The sequence below is a fragment of the Nomascus leucogenys genome, chromosome 6, assembly GCF_006542625.1.
Source record: "Nomascus leucogenys isolate Asia chromosome 6, Asia_NLE_v1, whole genome shotgun sequence".
In the NCBI taxonomy this organism is placed as follows: Eukaryota; Metazoa; Chordata; class Mammalia; order Primates; family Hylobatidae; genus Nomascus; species Nomascus leucogenys.
In genome coordinates, this window is record NC_044386.1 from 16,759,836 (window position 1) to 16,776,328 (window position 16,493).

At 36.8% G+C, this 16,493-nt stretch overlaps 1 long non-coding RNA gene across 1 annotated transcript in view; it reads left to right on the forward strand.

Annotated features, from left to right (window-relative positions):
* Positions 1–542: 542 nt before the first annotated feature.
* Positions 543–16,493, forward strand: part of LOC115835438 — a 140,428-nt gene continuing 124,477 nt past the window's right edge. The window contains exon 1 of the long non-coding RNA XR_004030410.1: positions 543–842. This is a non-coding gene — a long non-coding RNA (uncharacterized LOC115835438). The remainder of the gene's footprint in view (positions 843–16,493) is intronic.

The following is a 16,493-nucleotide window of genomic DNA, read 5'->3' on the forward strand; positions in this document are numbered from 1 at the left end:
ACTCCACTAGGACTCTTGGCTCTGAATACGACATGCTTTCTTCATTTATGACAATCTTACAGTATCAGTCGTGTCCTGCAGCCATTGTGTTGCTCAGTGCTCTCCCTGTAATTATTTTTCAGAGCACTTCATAAAACATTTTAATGCCACTATATAGAAACAGATATAAATTAATTCCATTTCCAAGAGATTTTAAGAAATGCAGCTTTATTTTAGGTTGCAGCTAATTTTGCATTGTTACTTTTAGTAGAAGCTTAAAACATACCGTTCTTTACAATTAAAGATCAGGGTTTCAATGTTGCAATCTGGGAAAAAAATTGCAGTGTAACAGTGAAGCATTTTCCTTTTTTCTTTTTTTTCTTTTTCTTTTTGGTCATGGGGAGTGGGGAAATGCAGTCAACACTCCCTCTGCCATATGCTTCAACTTTCATGTCTATTTTGCCATCATCTATTCCATTAACATTATGATTAATGAAAGCTCATTAGAATTTCAAATATCTTGAAAACTAGCCAGTGCCGGCTCTTTGGAGGCTACATTGACAATAAATAACAATAAAAACAGGGTGACTTAGGCTTTTGAAGTCTTTAAAGAAACCATCACTATGATCTTTACTACTGCTGCGGAGAAGAGGACAACTCTCCACATTTCTGGCATTGAAAATGACAACACCGCAACTGAAAGAAAGCTTGAATTTCTGGGAGTAGCATTAGGATACGGGACTCCTGCTGAGCTCACCAGTTCCTTGCTCTACACAGCTGCTTTCTCAGCTGGGGTTTTGAAATAAGCACTGTGAAAAAAGACAGAAATGACCATGATGCATCTTCTTCACTCTGAGAAAAAGGTAATGTTTAATTAACGCTTCAGGCTTCTGGTTTCCAACTTATTCCTGTATTTGTTTGTGTGTTTTGCTTGGAATTTTTTTTTTTTATGCTCTTGTTCCTTTTCATTTCATGGAATACAATGCCTAACTCAAAATGTCTTTGTGCTTGTGCTTATGTGAGAAGGATGCTGTACTTCTGGCTTCACTGAAATTAATAAGAGCAGTCTGCACATTTATACTCACAAGATATTAACACGGCTCATGCTCACTTAGCTAAGCTTGTGTGTACTGTAGTAAAAATGCCACAAGTGGAAGAGGCTGTTTTAAAAATATTTCAACAAATGCAGCATCTGACTTGTTGAAAACTCATGCATTTACTTTATCTATTGCCGTCCTATAAAATTGTACCATGATGTTAACAATGAGCTCTACTTTAAGGCTGGATTAAGTAGTAAGCAAAAAATTAGTCAATTTCAATAAACAATGCTTTAAATCTTCCAGCCATAAAGAATCATATTATCTCCATTTTAACTTGTTACAAATTGTACTTGGATTGCATAGATAAAAATTAATTAAAAACACATGAAGAATTCTATTCTTCATAGCTTTATTTGGTTCTGCTTCTTAGAGAAAAAACCATTGGGGTTCTTAATAGCATCCTTTTCATCTCGTTCAGAATACAATTGACTCTTGAACAACAAATGGGTTAGGGGCTCTGACCTCTATGTAGTTGAGAATCTGCACATAACTTTTTACTCCCCCAAAACTTAACTACTGATTGCCTGTTGTTGAGGGGAAGCCCTACCAATAACATAAACAGTCAACACATATATGCGTTATGTATATTATATACTATATTCTTACAATAAAGCAAGCTAGAGAAAAGAAAATGTTAAGAAAATCAGAAGGAAGAAAAATATATCTTTTATTAAGTGGAAGTGGATCATCATAAAGGTCTTCATCCTCATTGTCTTCATGTTGAGTAGGCTGAGAAGGAGGAGGAAGAGGAGGGGCTGGTCTTGCTGTCTCAAGGGTGCAGAGCTGGAAAAAAAATCCATGTATAAGTGGACATTCACAATTTGAATTTGTATTGTTTAAGGTCAATGGTCATTTATCTTACTAACCCAGAATGATCTCCATAAAAAGTGCTCCGTAATGCATGCATGTATAAGTGTATACTTCACTCTGATTTGGGTATTATGAATTACCTCTGTGATTTTCATTAGTTTTCTGGTTGGAAAGTTGAATACTTTTGAATTTGAATAATGTTCTTAGGAGTAAAGTTCAGAGGTTGGATGTTTACTGGAAACGTCAATTTAGTTTTATTTTAATGGTTTGGAGTAAAATATTGATTGACAACACTTCAGTAATCACTCAATATAAAAACTGATCAGCAATTAATTTTACAAACATTTATTATGTGTCAGGCTTTGGGTTTGGCAAGGAAGACAAAAGATAAGTATGTGGCTCTCACTCTCAAGATCCTTATAGTTTCATTCTTTGGCTCAATAAGCTGTTTTCTGAGGAAGGATCTGATGTTTAACTATATTGCTGTACAACCTATGTTGCAGTAGGGTTTTGCAGAATGTATTGAATTTGAATTACACCTCCAAGTAAAATATTTGCCTAGTAGGCAATTGGTCTTAACTGGATTAAGTTTTGCCTACTCATGCTACAACTATTTATTGAATAACTATTTTGCATCAAGCACTGTTGTAAACACTACAGATATAGTAGAAATCAAGACAAACAGAATCTCTACCCTCATGGAGCTTACATCCTAGCAGGGACTGGGGAGGTGGAGGTAGCATACACTTTCACACTTTTTTTTTAGTAGGATAATGAGACAAAGGTGCCCTAGAAATTGAAGCTTCTGACTTGATACTAAGCAATTAATATGGCCTACTTGCTTTCTATACTGTATGGCACTGACCAAAAGGAAAAGAAAGAGCTTCTACAATACTTGTACAATACTTGTAAGTACTTTTCTTTTTCTTTTTTTTTTTCTCTTGAGACGGAGTCTCTCTGTCTCCCAGCTGGAGTGCAGTGGCTCGATCTCGGCTCACTGCAAGCTCCGCCTCCCGGGTTCATGCCATTCTCCTGCCTCAGCCTCCCGAGTAGCTGGGACTACAGGCACCCGCCACCATGCCCGGCTAATTTTTTTGTATTTTTAGTAGAGACGGGGTTTCACCGTGTTAGCCAGGATGGTCTCGATCTCCTGACTTCGTGATCTGCCCGCCTTGGCCTCCCAAAGTGCTGGGATTAAGCCACCGCGCCTGACCACCCCACAGGTTCTTAATGCCTGCTGAAATTGCTACACACTCTCTGTGGGTCTGCTTTGGTTACTAGTGACAATGTCCACCACAAAAAACTTGAAAAACATTCATATGTGGCTTCATATCACCTCTCTTTTTCATTTTGAATAATTCATATTTCCTGTTTTAAGATTGCAGTGGAATACATGTTTTCTATTTTCTTTCTCTGTCTTTTTTTTTGGTTTCTTTCTTCATTTGTTTCTATTTTTTCTGTCTATTTTCACATAAGCATCTAATGTTTTTGGCTCACACTAAAATATTTTAAATCCATTTCTCCATTATCATTTCTGCCATAACAGTTGGGAAAAACCTAAGTTCTTATGTCCCCAGTCTCTTTTGCAGTGAGAGCAGCCATATGCTTTAGTTCTGGAAACTAAGGCATGGCCTGAGCTTGCTAAGAGCTCTAGGAAGGATTTTGCTTTCCCTCATGTCAGGGCATGTTATAAAGTATTACCTGATATAATCCCTGGCATGGCTCCTTCTTCCTTCTTTCTTGAAGGCAGACTGGAATGCTGAAAGCTACTGCAGTCATCTTGCAACCAGGAAGCAAACATGAGAAATCCCTAGAGAATTTCAGAAATTGTCAAACCACTGAACCAATGCTAGCTGCTTCCCTCAAGACTACTTGTTATGCCAGAAAAATTATCCAATATTTATTAAGCCACCCACTCTATATAGTGTTTCCTGTTATTTTCAGTTGGAAGCGTTCCTATCGGATGATGCCACACACATAACATGCATAAACAATTGTTAGTAATTATTGAAAGTTGAGCATTAAGCTATAAATTAAAACACAACAATGAAGGCAAAATGCAATTCTCATCTTGAAGAAGCTTATGGTGAACATTTTATAAGTTAAGCCCATAAGAATCAAAAGCCCTTCTGCTATTAGTTGAAGGTCTGCAACTAATCTGGACTGGTATGTTACTGATTCTTGGCGTTTGTTTTCTCATATATAAAACAAGGGATTGCATTATTTCCCGGGTCTATTGCAGACATAAGTTTTCAAGTTTATTAGAATAAAATGTATTTTAAATCCATGGATTTATAACACTTCTGTCGAATGGTATTTTAACATTTGTATTCCATGGATACTTTGGATGCAAAAGAAGCCTTGGCACATTTCCTGTTCACGCTTAGGATTCTGTGCATACTACACTGGAAAAGCTGGGCTATGAGTTTGAGCATTTTGATATGGCATTCTAAAACTTAATTTACTTAGCATTCTAAAAGTCTAGTTTATTTATTTACCTACTGAACAGCATAAATAGAATACCGGGAAATATCTTTTAGGAAGAATTTTTCCCAAGAAAATCCTATACAACTTCGGTAATTTTCTTCCCTTTTATGAGCACAAAATTCAGACAAAAATAATTCCATTAATATGGAGGTGTGGCTGATGCACTAGGTTTTCCAGCCCTTTTGTGATATGACTGCACAATTGTATGAAATTGCCAGAAAGAATTTTCATTGCTAGCAGGAAAAGTATTTTAAAGTTGCTCTCAGGAGGCATAAAGGACAACAAATAAAGTGTTGCTATGCTGTTTAAAAGATTATTAACAAATGTGAATTAATGGAAGAACTGATCATAAACAACATGAATTTCAGTCTACTATATGATTCCATCTCATTTTGCAATAGCAAGGGGTTATGTGTGCTGACCAAGTGCCAGTTGCTCCAACCAAGCCTTGTTTTTTGTTTTTTTTTTTTGTCATGATATGTTGATGCTTAATTGTAAATTGTAATTTGGTTGGTGTTGGAAACTGACATGTACAAAGAAGCCATCACTGGAAATAGAAACTAGGTAAAATATAAAAGAAAGAATTGATGGCCAGCACAGAAATTTAACACAGAAAATGAAAAAAAAGCAAAGAAGAAAGAATGGTGTGTGTGTGTGTGTGTGTGCGCATATGTATGTGTATGTGCGTGTGCATAGGCGGACATGTGGAGTAATTAGGCAGGGAGAATAAAAGTGCATCAGTGTAGAGGTTGTGTCCTTTTTATGAGATGAGGAAATTATTTCTGGACAATTACCATTACTTCTTGTTTTCCAGAGGAATATGCAGCCCACGGGCTGGAGAGCCAATCTGGTACTTAAAAAGGAGAGATTCTTGCTTTCTTTGAAGCAGCATAGCATCTCAGGGTGTTGGTTGAGTACCACAGAAACGGAGATGCATGTTCTGTACATGCTGGAAGCAGTCATCCTGTTGCTAAGGAAACAGCCTCACTCAGCAAGGGTCACCTTTGGAAACAACTGCAAGACTTCAAAGCAGATCAATAGAGAAATACCAAGACCTGAACTTCTAGCTAATGCTCTCTTCTATTTTAAATATCCTTTTCAACAAATGTTTGCTTATGTGATTTCTGTTTAGTGGGCAGTAGCAAGGCAAAATTGAATGTGTAATAAGTCGAGCCCGTTATCTTTCAAGCTGTGGCTCTTGGAGATCTGTGGTTTTTGGTAGATGGTTTGAGTGTGGGATTGTGCAGGAACAGCAGGATGGAGATAGATTGATATCAGGTTTAAAAAGAGATGCTGCATTTATGACTTCATTCGAGGGAAAGGTTCCACTCATTAAAAAATGTAGATTCTTTACTCGTACAAGCACACTTCATTACTCATTTGTCCACATTAGTGAGATTTTTTAATTTCTGAAAATGTCTTGTCATATCTTAGGTTTATGCACATTTTTGTGTCACTAAAGAAGATTTCATTCATGTATTCATTTATTCATTTGTCAAATATCTTTGATTTTCTACTGCTTCAGGTACTCTGGGGATAAGAAGTGAATGGAACATATTTAAGGTCTGGGGGACTCAATCTGAAGAAGAAAGCAGATATGGAAAAAAAACAGTAGAATCACTTGCAGAGGGAACATAAGCAGATACTTATAATTTTTTCCTGGGGAGGTGAGGGAAGGCATTTGGGGAAAGAAAATGCCTGATATTATCCTTGAAAGATGGATTAGAATTGAACAGGGAATCTAGTCCTAGAAGTCCCAAGACAGAGACAACAGCAGATACTAAGTGCAGAGAGGTGAGGAAGAGATTTCATTTGGCTTCTGTTGATGAAGTTTAGGATATATTATGAAATGTGTTTGGACAGGAGGCCAGAAAATGAAACTGGGCCTGGATCATAAAAGTTCTTGCTTAATATAAAAATAAGCATATACTTTACTGGTAGTTTTTCAGATTTTTAAAATGTAATGTTATAATAAATAGAGCCTAGCTTGGTATTATTCCTCCCTTACCACTTTGACAATATAAAATTTGTTACAAATACCTAAATGCTTTCAGATGCCTTAATGAACTGGGGTTTCAGTGGCTATTTATCATCTAAATCAAGAATTGTAAAATTTAGTGATAAATTCTTGCTATTAACACTCACAAAAATATTTGATTTATTAAAAGATGAATAATTGATTTTTATAGCTGGGGTTAGGACAATTTCTGTTTTCAAGATAAGTAGTAAAATTAAGTTGTTGGCTTCAACCATTTCTTGAAATCATATACTTTTTTTGGTAGAAAATTTAAGTGACAAATGCAGATAGTTGTTCTGTCTCCTAAAGTGTTATGAGCCACACTGAAATGCACCTTGTTAACTCTTCCTTTATAAGGAACAAGAATGAAACTTGTGTACAAGAAAATGTGGTGGGTGCCGATGTTTGGGAGCTAGAGCTTGTTGGCATCATCTAAGTTAGCCACCTGTTCTAGCCTGCATTTGCTGAATAAATTAGATGCTCTTGGGAGAGTGTATGCAGCTGACTGGGTTGCCTTGTTACCAAGGCAACCATTTTTCTTCTGCTCTATGACTCTGAAAGGTTTCATAACTCATTAGTGCTCCTCTGGGCGTCAACATGACAAAATTCCTTTCATTTCTTTTTTAAGTTCCTGGTCAAGATGATGCAATTAGTGACAGTAAATACTCTTACCATATTTGTTTATTTATACAGGATATTTTCCAAATGTTTGAAAAACTTAGGTCCAAACCTTAAAGGCACAAACATAACAGTTAAATGGAGGAATGTGCACAATAATGAATAAAAAATGAAAAACATTTTCAATCTCAGATATTTTCAAAGATTGAAAATATTTTCAAGTGGAGTTTAAGACAAAATGTGTAAAAACATAGATTCTCTAAGACAGTGGATGAAAGCGTATTTTTATAATTATTCCAGCTGTTGTCTCCATCAGGCCTTTTTTACTCTGTCTGATATGGCACAAGCAAGAGCATAAGTTAGCAAAGCTGTTATCAGATCCATAAAGCCATTAATTCAGGGGCTAAGTGATCATTTTCAGAATGTCACAGGGCCCAAGGAGTTGTGGAGGGATGGCCGACCCTATAATATGGGAACACCATCAGAAATCCATGCAGGCATTTAATCCTGACATTTAGACCCCAGGATATTTTTCGTCTATTTTGTGATCTGTATTTGTTGTCTTTCCTCTCTTCCTTTATATGTTGTCCCTTTTGATTTCACATCTTCATGCATTAGAAGAAATCAGCCTCCCACACAGGTAAATTTCTTAAATAGTCACCTTATACTAGGAATTCTACATATTATCTCACTTGCTTCATTTCTCATGTCAACTCGATGAGGTGGATATCATTTATCTCATTTTACAGGTGAGTAGACTGAGGCCAAAGGTAGCAGAGTTGGTATTTAGATTGAGTTGTAGCTCATTCCAAAGCCATACTTTCTCACTATGCAGTGGTGTCTCTAAAGTTCTATAATAATGATGTATATACTTTCTGAACATTGGAGTATTAGGGAGAAAAAAACAGATATTTTGAAACATTAAAATTAAGCCTCTAAGAGGGCTCTTGTTCTATTATTATTATTATTTGACAAGTAGAATGCAACTCTAGGCTCTGCCAAATTCACTGTAGTGCTGGAGCTATTGTACAGATTATGGGAATAGCTTTATCATACATGGCAATTTCTTTGACACTGCTTTTTATTATCCTTCTATAAGGACTAGAGAAACTGATTGAAACTGAACCTTAAACTCCCATTTTGTACCGATCTTACTTGTTGTTTGTAGTTGAAGAATAACATCCTGTTGATATCCACTGCAGGACCACTAGAACCTCTGTTAGAGATTAAGCTCATGTTTTGATTGTAGACAACCCTTAGTGAAATTAGATTTACCTTAGTTTCTTATTTTCTAGTGATTCTGCATCCTGACATTTCAAAGATGGAAATGATATTTTCAAATACATAGTTCATTGATAGATACAGGAACATTTTAAGATATGACCAAATCATGAATAGACAGTTTTTAAAAGTACAGTTAGCAGTGTCCAATAAAGCAGTGCAAATATTTTACATGGTGTGAAGGCAGGGGGATTATGTTTTTTTGTTAAGTACATTGTGATTGATCTCTGCTGTAGTTAAAGATTAACACTTCACTAGATATCACAAACATGCAGGAGGAGCACAAAGACGTTATTCTTCTAGAATACAGGGATTTGATAAAAGAAGAAAACACATACTTGCATTTGCTACAAGCACGATGAATTTGCTTTTTTCCTCTCCTATTTCCAGGATCAATGTAATGTCTGAAAGTTAGAAGAATATGGCAATTATTTTCAGTCTGAAAAATAATGTTATGCAAAGGCATTCTATTTGCTTTTTGAGAAACACCTTTATTTTCATTATTTGCCTCTGCCATTCTCTTCCACATTTACCTAGATTAGATTAAAATACTACTTTTGTGCTCCAAATAGTGTTCTGGTGCCCTCGTTTATTCAATGTGCTTTCAGCAACCATTTATGATCTCTCTTGTATGAGGTACTCTGCTCAGGGCTGGGCACTCAGAGATGAACATGTAGTCCCTCTGTACCATGAGCTCAGCTTCATGAGGGAGACATATAAGGCAGTCAGTGGTCTCTGTAGGTTAAGTACTGTCACGGAGTATAATGCACCTGTGGGTTGAAGGATCTATTAGAAAGTATTTTCAAATGGAGAGATTCTTCCAGCATCTACTCACACTGAATCTGAATCACCCTCAGTGCTTTGTACTACAGACCATTGTCCCTAACACTTGCCCCAAACACACCCTGCCCTCAAAGAATGGCAATCCTCCCAGATGTCTCCTCATCTCTATTGAGTATTTCTGCAACACCTATGATCAAGTTGCATGATGACCATTAGAGGCCACAGCACCAATCAGGAGAGCAGCTTACAGGCATGAAGTCTGCGGGCACTTCCCAGCAACTTTGGAAAGCAACACATTCACGGGATCAGGATTCATTCTGCTGTTGTTTTAAATCTAAATTTTAAATACCTCTCTATTTTCACACAAAAGAACTCATATTAAACATATTGATCTCTAACTTGATTTGTTCTCAAATAATTTGAAGACCTTTTGGTGTACTCAAATCACAAAGGATATTTGGTGGTGGACCTTGGACAATCCAAACCAAACCTCCAGAGGGAAGGCAACCAAGGCTGTGCTAGAGAGGTCAGAAGCAGCAAATCATTAAGTCATTTCCATGATGGACTGTACTCACACTGCCTTTTGCCTCTGGTTGTCCCTGTTCTACTTTATAAATTCCTAAGAGAATTTTTATCTAGGTTGGGCCATATGTCTCTGCACTAGATCAGTCAACCATGGCCGAAGAGACTGGTAGAAGTGACCACTGGAAGCATCATTATGAGCTCTCCAGCCACCCCAGCTTTTCTCTGCAATTACACTGGTCTTACCCTCATTTCCTTGAAAGGAGCCAGTTTCTAAATAAAAGCAACTTACCAGCACTAACTTTCAATTTATTGTCTCAAGTTTGAATTACTGGGCAAGGCCTCTTTTCTAAACTTTATTTCTTCTTACTTTATGTTATCAAGATCACTATTTTTTGTATGGATATACATATATATATATACACACACACATTTTTTGTGTATGTGTGCATGTGTGTGTATATATATATACACACACACAAAAAAAGTGATCCTGATAACATAAAGGATATATATATATATATATATATATAGAGAGAGAGAGAGAGAGAGAGAGAGACAGGATCTCACCCTCACTATATTGCCCAGCCTGGTTTGGAACTCGTGAGCTCAAGTAATCCTCCTTCCTATTTATATATCTATATATTATATATAATATGTACATATCTATTTATATATATTTATATATCTATTTTGTTATATATATAATATATAAATAGAGACAGGATCTCACTCTCACTACATTGGCCAGCCTGGTTTCGAACTCTTGAGCTCAAGCAATCCTCCTGCCTTGGTCTCTCAAAGCACTAGGATTATAGGCATGAGCCACCGAGCACAGCCCCAGGACCACCAAGGCCACCATTAACTTCTATTTCTACCCTTTTTTTGTTTTCTTTATGAGTAATATTGTTTTGCCGTAAACTTCCATATGGCTTCATTGATCTTGATTTTACTCAAAAATGATTCCTGTCCTCTACATGATTACATGACCTACGGCTTCCCATAGAGTGACTCTCCTACTATGGAGTTGTGTTCTGTGTGAGGAACTCTCAGTTAATTTTCCACTGGCTCTGGAGTGGGTCTTTATTAAGCTGAATCTTGACAGTAGAGGCATGAACAAATGAATGGAGGCAAAAGGAAGGAAATACTTTTAGGAGATACAGGAGTGCAGTATATGTGTGGATGTAAGGATAGCTGAGTCTGAAAAGGTAAGAACAGGCCATGAAGAATTTGAAAGCAATGAGAACCCCATGAAGAATTTTAAACAGAGGAATGACGTGATTAGATATGCATATCAGGAGGGAGGTTAGCTTGGTGTAAGACTTGGTGGCCATTGAAGGGCTAGTGAAATAACCTAAAGAAATATAAATAAAACCAAGGGAGTGGCAGTAAAGGTGGAAAGTGGAGAAGAAATATGTGAAATGTTTAGGAGGCAGAATTTATAGTACTGGTGGAGTAATGCGGGAGAGAGTTGAGGCTGACTCTGAAGGCTTGGGGATGTTGATGCTGCGACTTTGGAATGGATGAGTCAAGCAAATGAACATATGCCTTACCTTACATACTTATCATTTCTTTGTGTGTGGTAAAATCTACTCTCTTGGCAAGTTTTACATGTACAATGCATTGCTATTAACTGTAGTCACCATGTTGTACAATAGATCTCCTGAAATTGTCCCCTTATCCAATTGAAATTTCCTATCCTTTTCCCCAAATTTTCCTAATCTCCATCTTGCACCCCTAGCCCCTGGTAACCATCATTCTAATTTCTGCTTCTGTAAATTTCATTTTTAGATTCAACACATAAGTGAGATCATGCAGTATTTGGTTTTTTGTGCCTAGCTTAGTTCACTTAGCATAATATCCCCCAGGTTCATCCATGTTCCTGCAAAAAGCAGGTTCTTTTTTAAGGCTGAATAATAGTCCATTGTGTACGTACACTACATTTTCTTTAAACATTCATCCATTGATAGACACTTAGGTGGATTTCATATTGTGACTGTTGTGAATAATGCTGCAATGAACATGAGAGGGCAGATCTCTCTTCAAAAAACTGATTTTATTTTCTTTGAATATATACCCAGAAGTAGAATTGCTGGATCATATGGTAGTTTTATTTTTAATTTTTTGAGGAATTCCATGCTATTTTCCACAACGGCTGTACTAATTTACATTCCCACCAACAGTGTGCAAAAGTTCCCTTTCCTCCGCATCCTTGCCAATGCTTGTTATCTCATCTTTTTCACAATAACTATTCTAATAGGTGTGAGGTGATATCTCATTGTCATTTTAATTGGCATATATCTGATGATTAGAGAGACTGAATATTTTTCCATATATCTGTAGACCATTTGTATGTCCTCTTTTGAAAAATGTCTTCAGGTTCTGTGCCCATTTTTAAATTGGATTGTTTGTTTCATCGTTACTGAGTTTGAGTTTCTTATATATGTTGAATATTAACCCATTATCACATGCGTGTTTTGCGAATTTTCCCTCCCATTTCATAGGTTGTCTCTTCACTCTGTTTCCTTTGCGGTGCCGTAGCCTTTTAGTTTATTGCAATCCTAGTTTTCTATTTTTACTTTCGTTGCCTGTGCTTTTGAAGTTCTGTGAAATTCTTAACCTCACAAATCTGATTGCTGATTCCTAACTGATGGAGCACTCAGGGTTTCTAACCACTTGTTTCTGACCTCTGATAAGCACTGATAAATTAATACAGCCATTATAAAAACATCTGAAATTTCAGCCTGTTAACTTAAGAGTTAACAAAATAGGAATAGTCCTTTCATTTTTTAGTGATAAAATGTTACATTTTTATTAAAAATTTAAAGAAAATATAGAAATATAAAATGAAGAAAATATAGAAATACATATTGAAAGATATGAAGTATCTCAAGATTATATGCCCTATACCCAGTGATAATTATTGCTAACCTTTTATTATACATCTTTTATTTTTCCTCTCCTTTTTCCCCCCCTTGGGCTTTTTTTATTTTAAAACATAGTCTTGCTCTGTCACTCAGGCTGGAGTGCAGTGGTGCAATCATAGCTCACTGCAGCCTTGATCTCCTGGGTTCAAGTGATCCTCCCTCCTCAGCCTCCCAAGTAGATGGGACCACAGTTGCTCTCCAGCACACCTGGGCAATTTAAAAAATTTTTAGTAGAGACAAGGTCTGGATAGATTGCCAGGCTGGTCTCAAACTCCTGGCCTCAAGCGATCCTCCTGCCTCCACTTCCCAAAGTGTTGGATTACAGGCATGAGCCACCACACTCAGTCTATTATATATTCTTTAATATTTAAATTGATGCCCTCTGGAGATTTCTCTGTTTACTCTTCATACTATCTGGTATAAGCATTTTTATTTGACTGTAAAAATATCTACATCTTTTAATGTACACAATAGGTTAAGATTTTCATCGTGCTCTTTGATGGTCACCTGGTTTTCTCTTGGCTCTTCCATAATTTATGTAACTAATCTTATGGTCATTGAGTTATTTCCAATTTTTTAAATTATATATAACATTAGGATGGGTACATTTCTACAAATATCTTTGCACATTTGCTGATTATTTCCGTAGCATGCATTCTCAGATGTGGACTTTCTGGTCAAAAATAGGAATGTTAACATTTTAATGTATGTTGCCACATTTCTGCCATTCGTTTACAAGATTATTACTTTCTTTCTGCACTGTTGCCAAAAATTCTTTTAAAGTGTCTGCTAATTTGATAGGCGATCAGAGTCTTGCCATTGCCTGGCTCTCCAGGTCCTTATCCACATCTTGGGATCTTGTGCTGCAGCTACCATGAATAATGAAGACTTCAGAAATCCATCATCTCTCTAAAGGGGATTTTCTTAGTATTGAAAACAGATTTGGGTTTTACTTCTTAGATTAACTACTTAGCAGTCACTCTTATTTTTTTATTTTTTTATTGTTTTGAGATGGAGTCTTGCTCTGTTGCCCAGGGTGGAGTGCAGTGGCGCGATCTTGGCTCACTGCAACCTCTGCCTCCTAGGCTCAAGTGATTCTCCTGCCTCAGCCTCCTGAGTAGCTGGGATTACAGGTGTGCACCACCACGCTCGGCTAATTTTTGTATTTTTAGTAGAGATGGGGTTTCACCATGTTGATCAGGCTGTTCTCGAACTCCTGGCCTCATGAACCACCCACCTTGGCCTCCCAAAGTGCTGGGATTACAGGCGTGAGCCACCATGCCCAGCCAGTAGTCACTTTTTATCACTGCTAGATGAACCCTTTCTTTAAGTGATACCTCTACTACTAAAATGCTTAGCAAGAATCTCTTCGAGGATATGAAATTTCCTGCAAAAACCAATTTCCTCTTCCACTCTCTTGCCTTAGATATGCTTTTTCAAAAAAAAAAATCTAGTCCTCTTGTTTCAAATATATCAACAATATTTGTTCGTATTTGCTTTTTTTTTTCAGTAGGCAAATTGTTCATGCTTGGCCAGAACTGGATGGATAATATATTCTGTAACTTGGACAACTAGGGCAGAAGACCCTCCTCAAGTGATGATGGTAATAGGGCAAACTGATTCAAAAGCAGACTTCTTGGACAAGGCATGTGACCAGATTATGTGGCTTCACTTCTGACCTCCAAAGGTTTACTCACAGTTGGGACTTTCTTCCTTTTTGAATCACACTGACCAGCATTTTGTTGAGAGAACACACACAGTGTGGGTAATGTTTCTGTCCTTAGTCTTTGATATAGAGACTTCTTTGCTATAAAATTGAACTGTGTAACATTGATTAAGATTACTCAGGGGAACACTATATCACAACAGATGGTTGAGGCAATTCCAAGACTATTGTATTTCATGGTTCCTTCCTCCTCATTCAGCTGGGGCTGACACCTGGCAACCTCTAATTCCACTTCCATATCAAAGGTTTAATCATGCAGATACTTTCACGATCAATTTTTTTCTCACTTCTTCACCAGAATGTGAGTTATTTAAGGTCACAGAATCTTTGTAAATGATCTTAGTATTCCCCACACACCTATCCTGCCAAAGGATTTATTTAGGATTCAAGAGATACTGAATGAATTAACTTTTAACTATGAGTCATGCTTCTAAGGAGGAATGCAGACATATCAAAGGTATAATAAATTCCTAAGCTTTTCCCATTTTACTGCTACCAAGTTTATTCAGGCTACCCCTATTCTCTCATATCTCAAAGCTTTCCCAAGCAACATAGAAGAGATAAATGGCTAACCTTGGCAGTGATTACTCATGGTATTAATCTAGTTCATATTGGAGGAATTTAGTACTACTCAGAATGCATCTGGTGTCTAGTGATTCAAAGGTTGTCATTCTGCCTTTTATCTTGGGAGTGTTCTGGTTATTTGCTCGTGGTCTCACCATGCCCTGATGCTGGTTGATTCCTTTGTTTAAAAGATTTGGTCTTTTCCATCATTTGGAGGCAAATCTATAATGGCACTATGTGATGGAGTGCTCTTTGGAATATTGTCTAGGGATATCATTAAAAAACAGTGTTTACATTATTTGGAAAGTAATGTACCCAGCACCTCCTTAAATCATCTGTGTTTACAATCATTTTCCAAAAAAGTGGGTTAAGATGAGCTCTATCCTTACGACTATGCTGTCACTTTTGAACCAGGCTGACAAATCCATTTGATGGGACATATTCGTGTTGGGATCTAGGACTATGAGCAGAGAAAAAAAAATTGAAGTTTGGGTTTCTTTTTCTTTTTCTGCATCTGATGGTATAGCTTTCTTTGGAATACTTATATTTCTAACAATTTCCTTGTCTTGAGTCAAATAACAATTATGGACAGATCTATTCTTCATCTTGAACTTCTGGAATTCTTGGCAAAGAATTGGCAATTCATGACATTTGATCTACAGGAAACCTATTATTTAGGAAAGACGAGAGAATGATAAATGGAGGAAAATATTTTTCTGGACCAAATGCAGCATTTTGAAATTTTTAATCTGCCCGTTGGTCCAAGTCAGTGTTTCCCAAACCTTACTGCACATTAGAAATCCCTGGGGTGTTTTAATAATAATAATAACAACAATATTAATAAATGATAAAGACAAAGGTCTTATCTGAAGTACTCTCATTCAAATTTGGGATTTGTGTCTGGTGTTTTGATTTTTAAAGCCCTTAAGTAATTCTAATATGCAGCCTGATTTAAACCACTGGTCTATGTAGCAACACCCCATGATATTCTGATATTGCCCTTTCATATTTTCTTAACAATTTTTTCATAGTTTTCTTAGTTGCTCACAGTGTTTGCAACATTCTTCTGGCATTTCTCAAACATCTTTCATGTTAAAATAAGAAAAATATACTTTTTATAAAGAAGAGACTTCACTGTGGATATGTAATTTCTCTCACAATGTGTTTTCATGACATGGAATGAGCGTGGCTCACATATGCAGGGATGGCGATGATTTCTTTGGCTTTGGCTTCTTTGGTCTTATCAGGACTTTGTATCAGGGTCCTCACGTGTTTTCAAACTTACCATCGATCTGCTAATAAATTCATATTGTTTTGTACCAGAAAATCCTGAATGATTTGCTTTCAGTCGGTTAGAAACAACTTTTATCCCTCGCTGAGATGAGTTCCTCCTAACCAGATGCTCTTCAAAGTAAATCACCTCTTGGGCAACCCAGTCACTGTTTCCTTCTCTGTCACTGTTGGCACACAGGTCTACAGGAAGGCCGCATGACACTTCTACTCTGTAAACATAAATGAGATAATAAATGACAAGGGCTCCCGAAAACACCTTTTCAACTTTAGGGTCAATGAACTCTGATTTAAATAAACACTTTAGCGGACCACCAAAAGTCAGACACAACAGCCAGAAGAATAGTCCTAATTTCTTCTGTAATTTTATTTGTTGCAGTTAATTAGCA